A 22,348-nucleotide genomic window follows, 5' to 3' on the forward strand; every position below is an offset into this window, starting at 1 on the left:
AGTGTTTAGATATTGTTTCATTCCTTTTCAGAGCACATGTGATAATATTCATTCTCCTCTCCATTGTTGCATTCTGTGACATGAGCCAAAAGGAAGATCGAAACTCAGCAGCTCTGTGTCAAGGCACACAGAGTATGAGAGCAAAAAGCAGAAACTCTTCTGCTTCCCTTGAGTTCAAAATAAGTGAATTCCCTCATTCTTCTCTGCTTGAGATTTGTTCCTGAACACCCACAGCAATATTCCAATGCATTTGCACCAAAAATAAAAGCTTTTATTTATTCTCACCTTCAGCAGAGCAAAGAACATGAAAGAGCTATTTAGATAAAAACTAAAAAGCCCACTAAGAATATTTGTGTTACCAGAGAGATAACAGATACACTTCCAAGTTCTATTCCATGCCATATATATTTTTCTATTATTGGGCTCTATGTAACTGTGCAAGCATGCTTACATAGAACAGGGGGGAATCCATCACTTAATACTAATTACACAATATATGGAAGATTTCTACCATCAGCTATCTAACGATTACTGTGCATTCAATAACTTTTATTTGATTAACTCCCTTGGCTGTAAATGGGACTTATTGCTCCTCTGTTGGGCACAAATGTTATAATTTGGAGAATAACATATTGCAGTCCAAAGTATCACTGTGTTTGTTCCCTTTGAGATATCTCAGGCAGACTAATGATTTTCATTTCAGATTTTCATTTCAGTCTCTACTTTTCATTGCTATGAGGCTTTTGTGGCAACCACAAAATGCTAACCAAAGCAAAATGCAGTTTTAATACTGGGTGAATCAAATATAACAAGGCCTAGAAGGTATACAGTTTTGAAAAATCATGCTATTAGGCGAGCCTCAGCAAATTATAAAATAATGCATTTGTGAGTAAACCTATACTTTTTTTCATCCTTCAGCCTCTGGTTGCACTACCAAACAACTTCTGAGGTGGTAGAGTTCTTTTTTTTTTACTTAAACAAACATAATTCTTTATTCTTTAATGCTGTAAAAACGGCCTATGCAAGAAAAACTGGGAGAATGGGCCAAAGTCCTTATCTACCTGTGGAAAGAAGAGGTAAGACCAGCTTACTGTTTCTGCCCCCACCCCACCACCCAAGACACACTGCATCTTTGCCAACTGAAATATACTTGGAGTCCTGCAGTGATTTCATGCTCTTTATTGCAGCTTGTAAAACAGTGATTGAATTTTCCCCAAAACCTCAGGCTTTTATATACACTATTTACACAATGAGTCCCATCTGATTGGCTGATTCAGCTTCCCTCCTGGAGCCTGATTGGTCTTCTCCTGCAGGCCAATCAGTTGTTGTATTCTACGATCCTACCAGCCTAATAGGCTGATTAACTTCCTCCTAGAGCCTGATTGGTCTTCTCCTCCAAGCCAATCAGTTGCTGCATTCTAGGATCCTACCTGCCTATTGTTCTAGGCTCCAAGCTTAGTACATAACACCAACCCTAATTACAATGGTAATTCCAGACCTCTCTGTGGTAGGAATTCAAGCACATGCCAGAAATTAAGGTCAATAATTTAGTATGATATCATTCATATAATATTTTTATAACAATTCTCTTGGTTGATTTTTACAAACTCACTTTTCATCACTGATCTCCGTCTTAAATTCCTTCTCCCAGTTTTCTTTTAATTGGCTATATATGTTCGTGCATTTCTCCACCAAGATTTTATACACTTTGGAGATCAGATCCTTTTGTCCAAATAGGAAAAGAAAAGAAAAAGAAAAAACTTTCACGTATTGTTAGATCTCTACTTATCTTGTGACATTTTTTTTTATTTAACACAATTTATAGGCTATTTATTTATTCTAAATCTAAGTTTACCTAAAACACTATAAAATACTTACTCAAAAATACAAAAAACACACAACAAACTTTAAAAACAAGTAGCATAATAAAACAATCAGAATACAGATAAAATCAGCAAAATTTAAAAATATGGCTGGCTAGGAACGTTTGCTGAAACAATTCAGTGTTTAGCAGGCATTGAACAGTCCAGGGCACTGGGACTGCCACCCTAAAAATTTATTTCTGACAAGCTATATATACTATATATAACTTCTAATTTGTATATATGGCAGGGGGAGACTTAATGGTTGTGTTTTTTCACCTATCTGATCATATAATAAAATGATCCCATGTGACAGAAAATCCTTATATTTAGCAAATCTATATTTAAAACTAGAATAACCCCTTAATTATGTTGCGGACCAGAAACACCCATTATTAACAGGAGCCAGTGGAGGGATGATTGGAGCTGTTGTTCCAGCAATACTTGGAAAGCTACAGATTTCCATCCCTATTTTGGGAGGTTCACCAATGCCAGGTTCAAAATGGGAAAACACAGCTTCTGAGAGGAAATTAAGGAGCTGCAGATGTCCATTCCCCCATCCCTATCTCAGTCATCTAACATCCCACAACTTGATGCAAATGGTCAGAGCTCCTCCAGGTATGTAAAGAACAAGCAGGGTAGGAAGGTGGATGTCAAGATCAAGGAGGTAATGGGCTGGGAAAACTATATCCATCTTATATTTTGCCACATTTGGGATATTTAGAGGTGCCTATAAACATTATCTTGCTTCGAATCCAAAATCCTAGCCTGTTGAAATTTTGTGTGTTTGTGTGTGTGTATGTGATTTCACAGAAGCATTCATCTCTTGGGGGGGGGGGGGCTCTGTCCTTTTAATAACTTCTGCTTGCTGGTTTCATTCTCTCCTTCAAATGTGTTTTCTGACTCTAACCAAGGAAGGCCAGGTGACCTATACACAGCAATTTCACCTATACAAACAGGAGATATAAAATGTTGACATAGTAATATCACAGGTGTCAATAACTGTGTCAGGCAACTGAGTCACAAGTTAAATCTAACAAGATTTATCTTTATAATGAAAACATGCACAACTACTGCATCACTCAGTAAGGCCAAATTCCACCCCGTTCCTGTTTCCTGTGCTGTCTGTCATACTTTATCTCTCAGCAAGAAGTGTTCCAATGCTATTGTTTATGGGTGTTACTATATCTAATAACCACACTTAGGCAACCTATGGACTTTTGGCAATCTAGGAGAGCACTGGGCATCTTTCTTTCAGTTGACAAAATGTCACCCTGACAAACTAGAGTATCTAAAGTTGGTGAGAGATAGGCATGTCTGGCCCCAGTGGTAAGTCACTACTGAGGGCCTCAGGTCCAGAAGGACCCTTCACCTGCCTGATCTGCCTGTTTACTCACCACCTGGCCTGGGTGACGATGTGTGGGTACCATTTGGAAGTCCAACTCAACCTCCATTCACAAAAGTCATGTAACCATCCACCTCCACTGTCTATCCCCATGCTGCCTTGCATGGAGGCCAAAGGCTTCTCAGAGCAAAGCATTCTGCACAAGGTGTCTATATCAGTTTGACTTCTTTTGATCAAGATGAAAGACTTTACCTCTACCCACTAATAACTTCGGGTTGAATGTTGTAAAATACGTATTATTAATTTCTATTTTCATCAGCTGTCGTGTGACCCAGCCAAACAAAAAAGCAGAGGGATAGCTGGCACTTGAAGTCTTATGACTGAAATATGCTTCAAAGACTCATTTTTTCAATTATATTCTTTTTTTAAAAAAAACATGCAGGTCCTGCTATCCAAACACACTGCATTCTCAGGAAATCATTTATTAGGTGAACGTTCGCATAGCAAATCAGCAATTTCCAGTGATTCCTATGAGGAAATTTCAAATGTGTTCGCGACCATGGAATTTTGACTTCAAAACAATGGAAAAACCCGGGAGAACCCAGGAAATGAAAGCTTGCAAAAGCAAATAAAGAAAGAAAAAAAGGTTCTCTATTTGTCCAATCTCTCCCTCTTTCTTCCTGCTCCTTCCTACCATGTTTTTCAGAGAAACAGCTGCCGCTGACCAGCAAAACACAAAAAGTAAGGCTTGGTTAAGGTTGCTTATTTGTTTACAGTGCAAAAAAAAAAGGGGGGGGGATAATGGGTAAAGGACCCCTGGATGGTTAAGTCCAGTCCAAGGCAACTATGGGGTGCGGCGCTCATCTTGCTTCAGGCCCAGGGGGCCAGCCGTTTGTCCACAAACAGCTTTCTGAGTCATGTGGCCAGCATGATTAAACTGCTTCTGGTGCAACAGAACACCATGATGGAAGCCAGAGCGCATGGAAATGCTGTTTACCTTCCCACCACAGCAGTACCTATTTATCTACTAGCACTGGTATGCTTTCGAACTGCTAGGTTAGCAGGAGCTGAGAAAGAGCAATGGGAGCTCACCCCGTCTGTGGATTCAGACCACCGACCTTCCGATTGGCAAGTCCAAGAGTCTCAGTGGTTTAGATCACAGTGCCACCTGGGACCTGTGTGTAGTTGTTTCTATATTTCCCAGTATAAAACAGTTTAAGGAAACATATTCTAAATTAGATAGTATATTAATTAGAGGTGTGTCACCATATTCTGTCATCAGCAACATGGTGAATCATTTGCATGTAAACTAGGTTCACTGTCTATAAGGGTGAAACCTAAGACCAGACTTTCAAAAAACTGTCTTCCTTTCACATGAAGCCACAGACAGATGTCTTATATTACCTAGCTGTTTTTCCATCATAGATATGCTTTCATTGTTCCTGCATAATAGTTGTGCAAGTGTCCATCTGCATAGTCAATAAACCAACACATGTTTTTTCTTTTCTTCTCAGATTGCCAAACCACAGTCCTAAAAGTATACTGAAAAGTCATTTAGCCCAATCATATGAATCATTGCAGGGTCCACTGTAGCTAAACCATGTCAGCCAGTGATGTTCAGCCTCATCTTAAAAACATCAAAAACTGATTTTAAAATTCCCCAGGTAAGCTTGTCCCATTGGTCAACTTGTATCACTGCTGAGAATTTCTTATATAATCTAATCTAAATCTGCCTTCCAGCAGGGAAAATCTACGGCTTCCTTCTTGTAGGCTGCTGTAGAAGCTATAGAGAGCAATTATTCTCCATCTTCTTTGAGGCAATCTGAGTATCTGGGGGTTTTTCACCAAAAAAAATACCCACCAGTCAACATTTCTCTACTTTATAATCAAAAATAAATCAATGTGCAATCACAACTTATCGCAAAACTTTTCTGATATGGAAAGGAAAATAAAAATAAAAATCAGTAACCATAAAATAAGAATGGTTTCCCCAGATATCCAGGTCACACTAACTTGGCCTTATTACCCTGATCCCTATTGTCCTCACTCTCAATAAGCCCCATGTTTCGGCATTCTGTAGTCATTAACTCCTGAATTCTTTAGCACCTGTGGGTGTGGTGCATCAAATCCTGCTGATTACGATTCATTCCATTTGGACAAATTATACAGTATTCATTGGCTGTTCTTTTTCCTGTCCGTGAAATAGAGGCACATTAACAGTGAAATCCTAAGCTCACTTACTAGAGAGCAACCTCCAATGAGCTTAGTGAGGCTTACTTCTGAGTAAGCAAGCTTAGGCTTTCACTGCACTTGTCATTTTGAACTGCTTGTTAAAACATGGTGCAGCCATCCTCTCTCGTTTTGTCATTTATGGACGAGTTCGGCTTATTTTCTTCTGCCTACTTCCCCCCACTTCTACAGCATACTCGCAGAACATATTTGTCACATGCCAAGCATCCTCTGCTGAATCCAATTCCTTCTGTGGATTTTCTACATTGCTGGCATTTTCCTCCCTATTAATAAGTCATTTCGTATAGGGAGAGATTTGTATGATAGCCTGATTTCTAGAAAGCATTTTATATATGCAAAGAAAATTGGGTTCTTCGTGGCCTTGTCAAACAACATGGAGCTCAAGCTGAACAAAGACTTGCTTAACATTTCTATCCTACTTTCTGCTAATGTTACTTGACCTTTCTGGAGCTAAATCTAAGGTCCTATTTGACATTGTCTTTCTACTCCGTCAGCCTGGGCCTTCAGTGCTGTCAGTCATCTGGAGCTCCTCGACTCCCTCTTCTCTTTGGGCTTTAATTGACACCATCCTCTTTTCCGACTATCTAGCTTCTCTTTATTTCTACCATTTTCTAGTAATCCTACAAAGCTCTGTCCTTCAGCTCTTGTTTTTCTCCTGAGTACCAGCATTCACATTCATAGATTTAACTATCAACTTTGTAAAATAATAGATACATCAGCAAGTGCCCTTTTCCTATCAATGTTGGCATAATCCCAAGACATTTAGGAATATAAAGAAAAGCCAGCCGGGAGCTCTGAACAACAATTCTTTTCTGTGTGCTTGCAATAAATGCAGGCACTGAATAGATGCAAAATAGTAGGCAGGTGTTCCAAAGTAGGAAGAGACAATAGAATAACTGGGGAACATTCAACATGATAAAACATTTATACCAGGGGGAGCCAATGTGGTGGCCTCCAGATATTGTTGGACTACAAGTCCCTTCATCCCCAATCATAGGTCATGTTGTGGCTAATGGCCAATTGGCGGTGGCTAATAGGAGATCGAGTCCAACAACATCTAGAGTGTGCATGTGGGTGTGCCGTGTGATCCTCCCTGACATTAGTCACCTACAGTGCTGGAGCAGATGGAGGACTTGTTAATGATGCCAACTGCAACTCACCGTTGGGTGACTGAGAGTTACCCTTGGTACATTTTTCTGCTTTGCTGATTCCTGGAGGTATGCAAGCAAGGCTCACTAAAACTATTTAGAAGCTGATCACCCAAGCAACTCAGAATCTTATAGAGTGCTTTGCCTAGTGAGTCCTTGATTATAGCAATTGCCTAAAGCTTTTTGTATGCATTTGGTTTGAAGTAATCTGAAAATACCAAGCGTTTATATGGGAACATAAATGCAAGACAGAGTATTTATTCATTATTCAATACAGTGGTACCTCTCGTTACGAACTTAATTAGTTCCGGAAGTCCGTTCTTAACCTAAAACTGTTCTTAACCTGAGGTACCACTTTAGCTAAAGGGGCCTCCCGCTGCCGCCAATGCGCAATTTCTGTTCTCATCCTGGGGCAAAGTTCTTAACCTGAGGTACTACTTCCGGGTTAGTGGAGTCTGTAACCCAAAGTGGTTGTAACCCGAGGCGTTTGTAACCCAAGGTACCACTGTATTCAGGTCATTCAAATAAAAATTGAAAGACTTCTGTGTTTACCAACTCTCTTTAATTAAATTAAGACACAGCAGCTTGGTTCAAAAAGAACCACTTGATCAAACCATAGTCATATACTGAAGCTGGTTTGCAATCCTAGGTTTAGAGGGCAAGTACAAACCAGAGTTCATCAGTTTGGATGCAACTAACTGAAGCAGAGCATAAGATAAGAGGCAGGCATAGGGCTCATTTTCATTGTATCAAACTATACCACCCCTAAGCCACTGTGGTTCCTAGCAGTTGGTGTTCAATAGCATACTGCCATGGATCATTTAAATATATTTTGCATGTTACTTTTATGTGATGTAGAACAAGTTCTAGGTTGGTTCAACATGAGGAGTCCATGGACTAACAATGTTACTCCAAAGCCAGACCATGTCATTTCTCAGATAGGGTAGATGTAACACATTTTACTCTTTCATGTGAGCTGACTTGAGGTTCCTTCTAGTTCAAATAGCACATATAAATCAGAACAATAAGTAACCTCAAGAAGATGCAAGTCCTGCCCAAAACAGTATTGCAAAACTTCTGCGGAGACGGGACTAGAGGGGGTGAAGAGAATTAACAAATTTCTCTCTTTTTGAGAACCTTGGGTAATTTACATAGCAAAGCACAGCTGTTCAGTGCAAACCTCTTTACCCTGAACGCATCTTAAGAAAACTGTAGCAATACATCAATGTTGTGTCCACCTAATACTAATGGAAGAAGTACAAATCATCAATTATATATGATTTACTGCATAAATCATAAAACTATTGAGACTCAGAGAGTATTTTTGAACAGGAAATCTGTTCTCCATTAAAGCAATGTTCTTTCCCTAGATAAAAGCAGACAGAAGACCCTTACTGAGATCATGGAGAGTAGCTGCATCAAGTCAGAATAGGTAGCATCAAGCTAAAAATATACATAAATAAATTTCATATGTTCAAAATCAGAACTGCTACAATTTGTGAAATTGCTTCGGTTTCCTTAGATAAATGTGATTTTTAAAGTGACGAAGGTTGCAATCCTATGGTCCTTACGAGGGCATGCCAGGGGCCATATGCTTCATTTAATTCCCCTTCTCAAGGGTGGAAAAAGAGGATCAAACTTCATTTGTGCCTTCTCCATGAGCCTGCAGAAAGCTGCAGAGGCTGGGAGAGACCCCCTGTCTGTCTGAAATCCTGGGCAGCTGCTGCCAGCCAGTGCAGAAAATAGTGAGTTAGATGGACCAAGGGCCTGAGTCAGTATAAGGTAGCTTCTTATGTTCTTACATTAGTGCAGGTTTCAGAATATGAAATCATAAAAACTCACTATTCCATGTACGTTTGAAATTTGATTGTGTGCTCTCTTTCCCTAAGATAGTTTAAAATGAAAACTGCTAACCTTCAAAATAAATAATATCTAGAAACATAAGATGCAAATCACCCAATCTTGAATGATATATGAAATTGATAAATGAAATCAGATCCACTTTTCATTCAAAGGTAACCAAACCTAGAAATGTCCTTCTTAAATCAAGTCAAGTAGCGGTTCGAAGTGGAAAGTTGCTCTATTTTCTGCTAAGTATGTTATCAGAAAAACAAGCTAAGTATATCTTGTTTCCCCCCCAAAAAATAACATATGAAGAAAACTTAACCAATATGGGTTTGATACAAGGACTGCAGAGGTCATTGTAAGCTCCACATGTAGGCATGTAATGTACACTTATCAAAATAGCTGATCTCTATATGGCAATTAATCAGTCCATCAGTCATCACAAAGATGTGACTGAATAGGCATATGGCCTTACATTAGGGCAGATTGCCAATGCTGAGACATGGGTTGCTTTCAGCTATGTGACTGTGATGCTATGATCTGCATCACACTGAAAACTATAGAATAAGGAAGAAGCAACAAATTGATGTGGAATATTACAAGACATCTGCCTGAAACCTTTAAAACGTAATGATTATACTATAAAAATTGGTCATTCTAGCTAGGTCTGGTGGGAGCTGGAAGTCCCATAAGATTACCCTTCCTTGGCTTAGACATCAGAAACACAGACTGGTTCTATACAGTCTTCTTGGATAGCATGTTTTCTGTGCTTAACTGCCAGCAAATAGGGTTTGTGGTTTACTTGTAGTTTGGAAATGTGTTCCTTTAACTATTATCTGTTTCTTTGGCAGTGTCAGCGTATTTCATTTACTTCTACTCATAGCATTTTGTGCTGTTGTGGGGGGGGGGGGACAAATATGCAATGCAGGAGTCAAAATAAAACTCACTCTCTCTCGTTAAGTCTGATGTAATTCCTTTGCTTTGACATAGCAGCTAGTGCTTCCTAGGTTTCCAAAGATTATGCAACAAATAAAGCAACATAGACAGGGATTATATATTACACAGCAGCACATATCGGGCCCCAATTCACTAATAGTTATGCCACCAAGGCAGGCTGGTAAGTAGCAAGTGCTTATTGCCCAGTAACACCAAGTGTGGCTGGACAGACAAATATATTGCATTTGTAAAATAAAAATTTAAAAAATTGGAATATGGCAAATGCACATTGTTTATTGGAAACCGGAACTACCAGTAGCTTAGGTCCAAGATACTACTTTATTCATTACGCACTACAGTGTAATGAGGTGTTTACAGGCTGGCCTGCGCAGGTGTATAACTGTATATAGAAAGTGTCAAATCTCACTGTAATTTATCTTCTCTGTTGATGAGATGTGGCATGCAATTTTGTACACTGACAGCTCAGTTAGCTAAATGTCATTGGCCTGCATAAAAATTGAAACAAGAAGGGTTAACACCCACAATATCAATCACTTGCGTTTCTGCAAGGCGATGGCTCATATGCATACTTCACTTCTGCTTTACCAATGTGAACATGCCAAGGAAAGAAATAATGAGCAAACAGGGATGCAACCTCCAGAGACTGAATTGTCTGATGGATAGATAGATAGATAGATGATAAATAGATGTGGACTTAACCCACAAAAAATAAGTGGAACTCTGATAACAGAGTTAGGATTGTGCTCTCTACTCCACAGGAGGAAAAAAAAACCCAGCTGTGATTACCAATGTCATGCTGTCACTTAACAGCAAACCTAATAATACCAGAATATTTTTTTAAAAACACTTTTGGAATAGAGTATTTTCCATTATATCTGCAATTACAATCCATCTCCTTTCTCCAAATCCTGCCTTATCTTTGGACATAGAATTAGGCTCCACCCTGCACCACAGAGAACTGGTAGGCTTCTGACTGATTGCATGATTAGCGATAGCTCACCAATGGAAGAACCAGATTGAAATAACACTGAATATAGCAGAATGCAATTATCACTAATAGGGAGAATCTCAGCAATAAAAATGACTATTTCCCCCAAAATGCTATTTTTATTCCAAACGATCCCAATACTTAATGATACATGATGTCTGAAAGACTGGCGAAAAGATCTGTCTATGTTTATTTGGAGGGAGAAGAAACCTAGGATAAAACACAAGATTCTCATTGATATAAAAGATAGAGGAGGTTTTGCACTTCCAGACTTAGAATTGTATTTCGAAGGTGCCTGCTTGTGTCGGATAAAATAATGTGTAACGCTTCGCTGATTAAAACTAACACCTCAAGTAAGGACTTTAGTTATTTAAAAGATTTGTAGGGTTCAGGTATGCTGAATCAGAGTATCCAGTCTCCAACACAGAGAGAGGTTGATAATCTCTTGCTAGTTCATATGGCAGACTGATGTTGATGAAGTTGTACAACACCAGCATGCTTAACCAGGCTGGCACCCTGCAGTGATTGCCCATGGCAGTATTTTGAGGGGTCGACATAACAGTTGCAACAGATGAAAGGTGCATGTGGCATAAGGACACATCAAGGACTTCAAGGTGAATGACTGATGTTTTGTTTAAATATGCAATCACATGGCCTTGGTCTGTGGCAATTTTTGACACAGCAATCTGAGCATCATCTCACCAGCAATGCATGTTGGTCTGCAGAATTTTTGAGTGGGTGGGTGTAATTTAAATGTATGGTATATACACAGCTAGGAGCACCCCTTGTACAGCCAGCTAGCCAGTTTCCTCTGTAAGTCTCACATGCAATAAAGTTGCCAGTTGGGTATGCAATGCACCTCTGTCTGACTTCCTCTTCGTGATACTTAATACACATTACTCCACTGCTGGAACACCACACAATATACTGCAATATCATAACTAGGTACTGGACAGTCCATGTATTGCCTAAAGCACCAAGAAAAAAATACTGCTAGCCTGTTTTACAGTGTCTTTGAATTTTGCTTGTCCCTGATTCACTTCACAGCTAGCAAGTGTCTCCATGCTGAATTTGAAATGGTTTACGAATGTAACACAACAGCAAAATAACTGGGGCGGGGGGGGATAAACCAAACCAACAACAACAGAGCAACAAGTAGGAATCAAAACCACCTTATTATGTATAATTCTCACACAAGTCCTCTATAATTGTAGACACCAAACCTGAAGGACACTCTTGAATATCCTTTTCACAGCTCTTGCGGTAAACAGAGGCTTCCCCTTGTTATTACAATGCAGCTCCATTTGTTATTATTCTCTGTTCATGTGAAATCTAAAAGCCAACAAGGGAATTTAGAAAGACAAATGTGACATTCAGGAAGAAAATCCAATGTAATTTTATTTGGGGAGTTTCTCGCATAATGCATTCAACTCCCCAGGTACATCAAGTAATTTAGACAGAAGATGTAAGTAAATTCTAACAAATGTACAGGTACTTTCGAAAGCGGATGCTTTCATGCCTTATCCCCAGGTTTTATTATTAGCATGACTCTTGTCCTAATTGCAGGGTATAAAAACAAGGCATGCCACAGACCTGCTGAGGAGCAGCGTAGTGCCTACAGGCTGCATTATAAGGGCAGGCCTTCACATTTGTGCAACATGTGATCTTTTTATCACTCTCCTGGCAATGAAGGGGGGGGATCAGTAGTAAATCAATTAAAAGTGTTAGCGCTATTGGCAGGCTAACAAGTAAATACTGACAGTGTGGTAAATTGAAAAAGCTCCTCCTGGCATGAAAGTGAGAGCGATGGCATAATTTAAGGGTAGCAGGAGGTTGAAAGCCACAGTACAAAGAGACCAGGGTAGATTCGCCGTGTGTGCAGAGTTTAACAGGATGTTAATTGTGCATTAAGAGTACATAAATAGGCAGGAGTGTGGCAGGGGCATTTTGTTCTTGAAACAAAGAACAACCTCCACTGCAGAGTCGGAACGAAGGACGGGATGAATGCCAGCATGTTCTCTTTTAGATAAGATTGGGTTTCTATAGCATCTTAGAAGATTCCATTTCAGAAATACTTAAGAAATCTGGGGCAAAAGCAAGTATCCTGGCAGAGGCATCTGTTAGTAGAAGAGAAAGTATATGTTCCAGTGACTTGTTCCAACTGGAGTGCCAAAATAAGACATATGAAGGTGCTAAGGAAAGACTTTTGGCCAAAACTCACAGGGCAGTCTTCAGATGATAAGTTGCTACTTTCAGGAACCAACATGAGGCTGGTATCTCCTTTTACTCTTCTGGTCACTGATGGCCACAGAATGCCAGTCTAGATTATAGAATTGGGCTGGACTTCAGAGGTAATCTAGGCCATCCTCTTGCCAACGCAGGAAGTCCATGTCTACAGCATCCTCAGAAAGAATCCCTGATGCACCTTTGCTCTAAGCCGAAAGCATTCTCTCTGTCTTCTTGATTCACCAAGCAACACTCTTTCACTTTACTCTTCCTGTTATAGTAAGTTAACTAGACAGTTAAAGCAGGATAAAGCAAACCTGTAGCTGGGTTGCTTTGTCTCTCCCTCCTCAGACCAAATAAATAAAGTAAGAAGAATATTGCATTTTGTTACATTCAACCTATTTATCTCCTTGCACTGGTATGCTTTGGAACAGCTAGGTTGGCAGAAGCTGGGACAAAGCAATGGGAGCTCACCCCGTCATGTGGATTCAAACTGCTGACATTCCGATTGGCAAGCCCAAGAGGCTCAGTGGTTAGACCACAGTGCCAACTTTGTCCCTTACAACCTCTATGGATAGTGATGTGCTATGAGTTGGGGAGGAAATGAAGGCTATCCAGCATACTGGTATTCACAATTCCTAACATCATGTATTTTCAGAATAAGATTCATTCAGGCTGCTTTGCCCTCTGAATTATAGGCTCTCCTTCACTCTAATTTGTTGTGCTTCTCAATTGCTGGCAAGTTGGCAAGTGAGTATATCATTATTTCTTTAAACATAAGCAACAAAGTCCTGTTACTAGAGCCAGCAATTACCAGTGAATCACATTGTTTGAATTCACTGTTAATTGAAGTCTTGCCATCTGCTATTGCACGGAATAGGATGGGATGCCTTCTTAGAACCAATTCCAACATAATATGAGAAGTGTATGCAGTGAATTTATGAAGCAATCCCATGAGAACATATAGGTGAAAAGATGACCCTGAGATAGATTAAGCTTTTCTGGGGGGTGGCTTAAAAAGCAATATCTTAGTTTCTTGTTGGAGCTTGCTCATAGGATTATGACTGGCAGGTTACAAGAACAGATAGTCTCTGTGTGCATATTCATAGAAGCATTGCAAAGAATTATTGTTTGAGTTAAATCAGTAGCCTTGAGCAACATTTGGTGGAAACAGAGCAGACAAATTTCACAAGCAACCAAACAATAATAGCCAAATTTTCAAACAAGTGTGCTGCACGTAAAATCCAAAAATTGTGCCACTGTAGTGTGCACTTATGCTACAGAGAAAGAGAGAAACCAGTGCCTACATGTAGTTTTGCTTCCAGCCTGCTAGACCCAAGAGTAGACAGATTTGTGGCATGGAGTGCAAGCAGAAGGGTGCCCCTGAAGATATGCTTTAATTAAGTGCATGCATTCCAACATTTGACAGATGAAAACAGGAGCATCTCTGTGCCTGAGTCTAGGAACAGAGTCTAGCAGTCCAATGGAAAGCCTGTTGCCTAATGGTGGGTCCACACAATCCAGACTCAAATGAACCAGAAGCAAAAAGTATACATTACAACTGCAGGCAAGCTCAGGCCTCTAGGTAAGAAATGCTTGTGAGACATTTCCACAGAGAACAAATACATGTAGCATATATAAATGCAGCTCTTGAGTTAGAACCAAAGTCCAGGTTCAAAGTGCCCAAAACATAGGAGATACAACTGGCAATGATCAGAACCCTAAGTCCTAAATAGATAGCACATCTAAACACCATCCACCCCCAAAATAGACAAAGGAATCAGACAACCTGCACCCCACCCAGAATTAAAATAAATAAATAGGGAGGAACAGGGTGCCAAGGATATTGTGCTGCCCACAGCATTCTGGAATCCCAAGTCCATGAGCTATTTTCCTTCTTTTACTCTGTTTTGACTTGAGTCCCCAGGCAGAAAGACTTTGAATCCCTAATCTCAATGCCTGGTAGTCATTTCATCCAATCATAGTGCTATGAGTTAGGATGGCTAAACTGTATACATGAGACCCCTTCAAATTCCTGGATCCAGCACAGATTCAATTCATGAAGTAGCCATGCTAGCTTCCTAGAGAGGTAATGGCCCTCTAAGTAAGGGCCATTAAGGTAACAAAGGAAGTGGCTCTGTGTCAGATGTAAAATGGGTGGGGTCCCCTCCCTCAACGCATTGGTAGTTAGAAAGACAAAGGCCAGAGTTGAGAGGCGAGTTATGTGAGCTAGAAGCTGCGTGCTGGGCAGCTGGAGACAGTGCGATGCCTGATTTCTGTTGGAATCCAAAGCTGTGGCTATAGGAGAAGGAAAACCCTCTTGGAGTGTTAATGCTGTGAACCCCCTCCCTTCATTGTAGACTCAGGTTGTGTATATGTGAAACCCTGGAATCTCAAACTGTTCAAAGATTGGGGTGGCAAGCAACAATGCAAATGTGTGAGATGCAGACAGGCAATAGTATTCACTGAAATTAATGACAATACTCCTGATTAACTGGTTAGTCCAGTTAATCAGGACAGCTGAAGGATAAACCATCTCATGACCCTGGTGCTGCTGCCCACCTGTGCTACTTACGGCACACATACAACACACCGACCATGTGACAGCTGCATCTTATACACACTAGTTCCGTATCTCACCAATCAATTCAGTACAGAGACACCAAAACTAAACACAAGCTCTATTCAGGTATTAGGCTTGAACAGGGAATGTAAACACAAGGAAGGGTGTAGAGTGACATTCAGTGCATGCAAGCCCTCTCCCCAAGTCCCCACACGCAATGGCCTTTATGCACTCCACCCTTAAGCTTCTTGCATCGAGCAAGAAAGGTCCCAAGGGATCTTCTAAATGCACTTGGGTGAAAACATTTAAAAGCTTCCTTTGACCTTCCTACTCAATGTGGAAAGGCCAGGATAGAGTGCATGGGAAGCAGGGTGTGCAAAGGGATGCTGGGTGCATGACCGGCATGCAGACACTTACATACAGCCCTACTTACATACTCTAGTCAAACACAACACCTGAATAAGGGAACAGATATGAACAGTACAGGTGAAAGCAACATGCAAAATATCAACCCTCTATCTAACTATAGGGTGCTATGATGCTTTGGGCTAGAGCTCTGGAAGAGGCAGCTAGCATCTCATCAGCAGGAACGCTGTTGTTCTGTAAGTACATTAACATACATTTGACTATTTGCAACTGCTCCTTTTCTGCTGATGTCCCATCATAACTGTCACCACTTCTGGCAAATTGTTGCTTCCTGCTGTCTCTGAAGAGAGAGACTTTGCTTGTTCAAAATGGCCCTCCTCTGCCCCTTACAGGCCTAATGCTAGCATTGCTACTGCCATGCATGGATATCTCAGCATCACGATTAGCCTAAATAAATGCACACGCGCACATTTACAAACACAGACACATAGTATCTTCCAAGGCGCTTATGAATTGCATTGCTAGATCCATTATTCAACAGCAAACACAATGGAGTACCCTTCATTTCCATAGTAATTATGTAAATGAGTTCACCTTTGTAGCAATCTGTGTAAAGTTTATGGAAATCATCCACAGTTGAGTTATAGGATGTCCTTGAAGCTGCAGGATATGTGGAGATACGTATGTACAGGAGGAGGGCAGCCACTTTGGGTCTTAGCCTCACTTGTCCTCTACGGTTGCTCAGCAACTTCCATGGATGGAATCTCAGGGAGCATACCGTGCTTAGAGATTTTTGAAATATTAAGCGGTGCATAAGTGCTTTTAAATAAAAGAGTGCACAATCATATATTTCACAGAACCGATGTCTGAATCCCTTGCAACAACTCAGCAAGAACAGCACATTACTGTGCAACAAAATTATTACATGGTGTAGCTCTTAGTCCACCTCATTCACTCACCCTCAGTACAATACCTAAACCAATTCTTTAGCCGTTCGTCTTGTCTCTTTATCAAAAGCACTTTTCTGTGTTTGAAAGGACTGGGAGCATCTGCTCACTGCGATCCACTTTGCTTGTCACCAGCCCACAATATTTTAAAGAGATTATTAATCAATCATTAAACAGTAAACAAAAGCATGTGGCAAAATGGTGGGAGGGCAGTGATCATTTAGCTCATGGTGCCATGGCTCTCTGCTTCGGATAGCAATCACTCAGGTGGCCAGATGGCATAACACTGCTGCTGCTGCTGCTGACATAAGCACAATGAACTGTGCAAGGGCATACGGAGGTATAAATACTCCAGTACTGGTGGCAGACTAGCCACGGTCTTCCCATATTCCACTCCTGGATATGAATTCATCTGACTGGGAGGAATTAGTTTATATTGCATTTGTCATTGGAGGCTTTCCTAAATTCAGACTAACCATGCCTGCCTACAAAAAAGCAAAGATTGCATCTAATGGCAGCTTTGCCTGAACAAGTGCTACCAGATTAATAAAAAGAAAGACCACTGCCTTCCCAAAAGTTCCTGAACAATGGGACCTGTGCTCTCAGCTATTCTCAGGGAAGGAACAGTTTGACCAAATAGATGCCGGGATTACAATGATTACAAAGGAGTGCGAATTTTTAAAAAAACAAAAACCTGCATAATAAGAAAGGCTTGACAAACAATTATGGGCAAAAGGGGCGACATTCAGTCCCAGCTGAAGACCTGGACACAGGTGGCACTGTGGTCTAAACCACTGAGCCTTGGGCTTGCCGATCAAAAGGTCAGAGGTTCGAATCCCTGCAACGGGGTGAGCTCCCGTTGCTCAGTCCTAGCTCCTGCCAACCTAGCAGTTCGAAAGCACGTCAAAGTGCAAGTAGATAAGTAAGTACCGCTCCGGTGGGAAGGGAAACAGTGTTTCCGTGCACTGCTCTGGTTTCACCAGAAGTGGCTTCTGGGTCATGCTGGCCACATGACCCAGAAAAACTGTCTGCGAACAAACGTAGGCTCCCTCGGCCAGTAAAGCAAGATTATCTTTACCTTTAAAGACCTGAAAGACTTCTTCTGATCAGCCGATGCACAAGATAAGGTGGACATGGCGGAGAAAAGCTGCTGATAGCAGAGGTGACATGCCTAAAGTGAGATTTGAGCCTTGGATTTGCAGATTGAGTCTAACTATCATATTACACGCCTCCACCAAAACATACACCAAAAGTCCTACAAATTTAAATCAACCAATAGTTAGAGTTAAAAAGGTAAAGGTACCCCTGCCCGTTCGGGCCAGTCTTGCCAGACTCTAGGGTTGTGCGCTCATCTCACTCTATAGGCCGGGAGCCAGCGCTGTCCGCAGACACTTCCGTGTCACGTGGCTAGCGTGACAAGCTGCATCTGGCGAGCCAGCGCAGCACACGGAACGCCGTTTACCTTCCCGCTGGTAAGCGCTCCCTATTTATCTACTTGCACCCGGAGGTGCTTTCGAACTGCTAGGTTGGCAGGTGCTGGGACCGAACGATGGGAGCGCACCCCACCGCGGGGATTCGAACCGCCGACCATGCAATTGGCAAGTCCTAGGCGCTGAGGTTTTACCCACAGTGCCACCCGCGTCCCTTTTATAGTTAGAGTTAGCAATCTTCAAAAAACAAACCTGGAACTTTCTCCACTCTATACTTTTGTTTTCTGTTTGGAACTTCAACATTATTTCTAATGAGTCCCCCAGGATCTGAAAGCAATACTTTCAGGGAAGTCATTGATTCTTGACTGTTAGTGAAAGAACATGTATATGCAACTTTACACTTTTATGGCTTATTAAATATTCTAAATTGGGGATGGGGGAAAATTAAAGGCGAATCTACCTATACTTGAAGCAAAACACAACCATCATTTAAAATTTATGCTTCTCCGAATTTTGCAATGCAATTTTCTAGCCAAGTAGTGTGCATAAAAATATGTATATTAGTGAAAATAATGTACAAAATGCATTATAAATGGGGAAATTGCTTTGTAAAAATGTGTAAATTAGGAGAAAATTGCATACAAAAATACTATATTAGGAGTTTGCCATTTAAATGGTGAATAATTATCATGGGAACCTTTTAAAAATGTAAATGGCCATGGAAATGTAACATTAACATTAGAAAAATAAGAAACGGAGAGAAAGAAAGATATATATTCACTGATTCCTACTCCCACTTCATACCCTTTAAACATCAAACCACAAGAATTTTTTTTATATATTTTTTTAGATGACAACTCTATAAGTAATTTGTACTATAGATCAAATGTAATCTGGAGAGAAGAGGGGAGAAGAGGGCACATAAAAGTAAACTTAAACTTTTGTTTTACCACACACAAAAGTCTTTTGCTCACCCCTATTGATTTTAGCCTGATCAAATGGAAAATAAATCTTTTTTTTTTAAAAAAAAAAACCCACCCATGGCTGTCTTGTCAGTCTCTCAGATCTTTTGAGAAGTGGGAAGGCCCTTAAAACTTAAAAGTGTTGTTTTATGGTTCGTACATCTCTCCATTCCCCCTCCCACACCCCAGTATCGTGGAGACTGGAGGGAAGAGTTATCAGAAAAAGGAAAGACAAAGAAGTCTGATTTTTCAACACATCTGTGGAGTTAAATAAAGGCAAGCTTGAAGACGTTGACAGAAACAGCAGGAAGAAGCCTTGTCATGGCAGTTCAGTCTTTTCATTTTTGCACCATGGTAGAAATACACACAAGGTGGTACCAAAAAGTCCAGAGGCCCCATTCTCTTTCTTCAGTGACACAAAAGGGAAAAGGCATGGAAGCTGGGGAGGGGGGAGGAACCAGCTGGCAGAAGACCTACACACATAAGATTGTGCCAATGTCAAAACAACTGGACAAGTCTTGCCTCTCCTTATCTTATTGCATTTGACACAGAGGAGAAATTAAGTCTTCAGACCAAAGGAAAATATACCCATGTGATGATTGGGATAATCATTGGGATAATCAATGATTGGGATAATCACTGATGGATCTCCAGAAATGCCCATTTTAACAATCAGATGTGCTCACTTAGTGCTTTCAGCCTCTAAATGATACTAGCCAACAACAGCCTCTTGCCTATCTGGTTTTATTATTTATGTATATAGTGCCAGTTAGAATTCCTGCTCCATGATTGCAGTCATGGGATTTTTGTCTATCACATGACGATGTATGTTTTGACTCCACAGAGTGGGAAGTGACAGAGACAGGATGTTTGTGTTACTGTGTTCTGTGAAGTGGGACTATTGTCCTTTGTTCTCCTTTCTCTTTGCTGTCTGATGCTAGAGAGAGGGAGCTATGTTACAGTGCTCTGTGTGTGTTTATATGTAAATAAAGTAGATTAGCCAAAATGCTGAGCTGCTGAGGTCTGTTACGCAAGCTGTGAAGACTCTGCCGATGTCTGCTGGCCAAAGTGTGCTGATGTCTGTTGGTATCGGTCGCTGTGATGTTCAGGCAGAAGAAAGCTTTTGAAGCTCCCGAACGAACGACCAGGAGGGAGAGAACATGCCAGTCAGGCATGTGTCTCTGCCAGGGTCCTACTTGAGTGTAGGACGAGCTCCTGACAGTGCCATCAGTATCCCCAGTGCTTGCCATGAAGTGTAGCAAACAAAAAGGACACATTACTCTCCTGAGCAGCTTTACAATCCAAACTTCAACATGGAAAAGCAGAGGGAGCATGAGGAAAACAAGGGATGATGATGAACAAATGCACTGGTATCTACATAGGATATAATACCTGATATACATCTACTTGGAGCCAAGTCCCATTGAACAAAATAAGGCCACATTCACACCACACAGTTAAAGCACTATGATTCTACTTTAAACAGCCATGACCTTCCTCAAAGGATTCTGGGAACTGTAGTTTGTTAAAGGTGCTAAACATTGTTAAAGGTAAAGGTAAAGGTACCCCTGCCTGTACGGGCCAGTCTTGACAGACTCTAGGGTTGTGCGCCCATCTCACTCTATAGGCCGGGGGCCAGCGCTGTCCGAAGACACTTCCGGGTCACGTGGCCAGCATGACAAAGCTGCATCTGGCGAGCCAGCACAGCACACGGAACGCCGTTTACCTTCCCGCCAGTAAGCGGTCCCTATTTATCTACTTGCACCCGGGGGTGCTTTCGAACTGCTAGGTTGGCAGGCGCTGGGACCGAGCAGCGGGAGCGCACCCCGCCGCGGGGATTCGAACCGCCGACCTTTCGATCGGCAAGCCCTAGGCGCTGAGGCTTTTACCCACAGCGCCACCCGCGTCCCATGTGCTAAACATTGTTAGGAGCCCCTTATTCCCCTCCTAGAGCTACAATTCTCAGAGTTGTCTATAAAGATGGATTGACTGTTATAGCACTCTAGGAATTGTAGGAAGGGATGAGGAAGGGCATGAGAAGCCCAGGTAGATATTTGAAGCAGAGAACCATATAGTCTGAGAAACGAAGAGGCAAATGGACTACCTGTTTAATACTGAACTACAGTACTGAATCAGATGTATGGAAAGCTTCTATGTAGAAAAAGCCCAGGGGGAACCTAGCAAACAAAATGTTCCTCCTATGAGAAAGATTAGGAGGACATCTAAGCTGCTTTTACCTCAGGCCAAAACAAAACATTTCAACTGAAGGCACCACAGGGCATGTCAACCAATCCCACACTTTCATATTCACCATCTCTCTCAGGTAATTGTATGCTGAAACAAATTGTACAAGCTCATATAAAAACTGTGAAAGGAAACAGATAAGAGAAAGAAAAACATTGGCACCTATAATATACTTCCCTAGAAAAGTACCCAGGAGAAAAGCAGCTATTCCTTCTTCCTGTCATTGTTGTCCTTAAATGCTGATTTTAATAGGTTTTTTTATTGTCTTTCTCACAGCGAGCACTAAAAGAAAAAAGTGCTGCATTGAACAGCACACAAAAACACACCTAAGGCCAGAGACAGCTTTTTAAATGTTCATCTCTAGTGTCCAGCTAAATAATAGTAAAAAATGTAAAGGACCCCATGATGGTTAAGTTCAGTCAAAGGCAACTATGGGTTGTGGCGCTCATCTTGCTTTCAGGCTGAGGGAGCTGGCATTTGTCCGCTGACAGCTTTCTGAGTCATGTGACCAGCATGACTAAACCGCTTCTGGTGCAACAGAACACCATGATGGAAGCCAGAGCACAAGCAAACGCCGTTTACCTCCCTGCCACAGCGGTACCTATTTATCTACTAGCACTGGTATGCTTTCGAACTGCTAGGTTGGCAGGAGCTGGGACAGAGCAACAAGAGCTCACACTGTTTCAGGGATTCAAACTGGTGACCTTCCAATCAGCAATTTTTTCAGAATAAATCCATTGAAGTTAAGGAACATGACCAAGTTAGGTCTGTTTATGTCAACAGGTCTACTTTAAGTAAAACTTAGTTCAACACCATCCTCTTATTTTTTTTCAACAGAAGTACCCTTGTTATGGACCCCATTCCCAAAAAGTCTCCTCGACTTTTCAATGTTATATTGATAAAAGCTATATTATTACAGTGGTACCTTGGTTTAAGAACAGCTTAGTTTATGAACAACTTGGATTAAGAATGCTGCTAACCCAGAAGTAGGTGTTTTGGTTTGTGAACTTTACCTTGGAATAAGAACATGTTCCGCTTCCTGTTGAGTGTGCTCCATTTGTAAATTGAGTCCCCTGCTGCAATGGGAAAGCATGCCTTGGTTTAAAAATGCTTTGGTTTAAGAATGGACTTCTGGAACGAATTAAGTTTGTAAAACAAGGTACCACTGTATTATTATTATTATTATTCCTCAAGGTTTTGGAGGTGGAAAATAGG

General features: G+C 41.1%; 1 long non-coding RNA gene across 1 annotated transcript in view; it reads right to left on the minus strand.

The window, feature by feature from the left end:
* Positions 1–22,348, minus strand: part of LOC144327298 (uncharacterized) — a 71,850-nt gene that overhangs the window by 5,939 nt on the left and 43,563 nt on the right. The window contains exon 3 of the long non-coding RNA XR_013392351.1: positions 1,613–1,722. This is a non-coding gene — a long non-coding RNA (uncharacterized LOC144327298). The remainder of the gene's footprint in view (positions 1–1,612; positions 1,723–22,348) is intronic.

This window comes from Podarcis muralis, chromosome 3 (assembly GCF_964188315.1).
Source record: "Podarcis muralis chromosome 3, rPodMur119.hap1.1, whole genome shotgun sequence".
NCBI lineage: Eukaryota > Metazoa > Chordata > Lepidosauria > Squamata > Lacertidae > Podarcis > Podarcis muralis.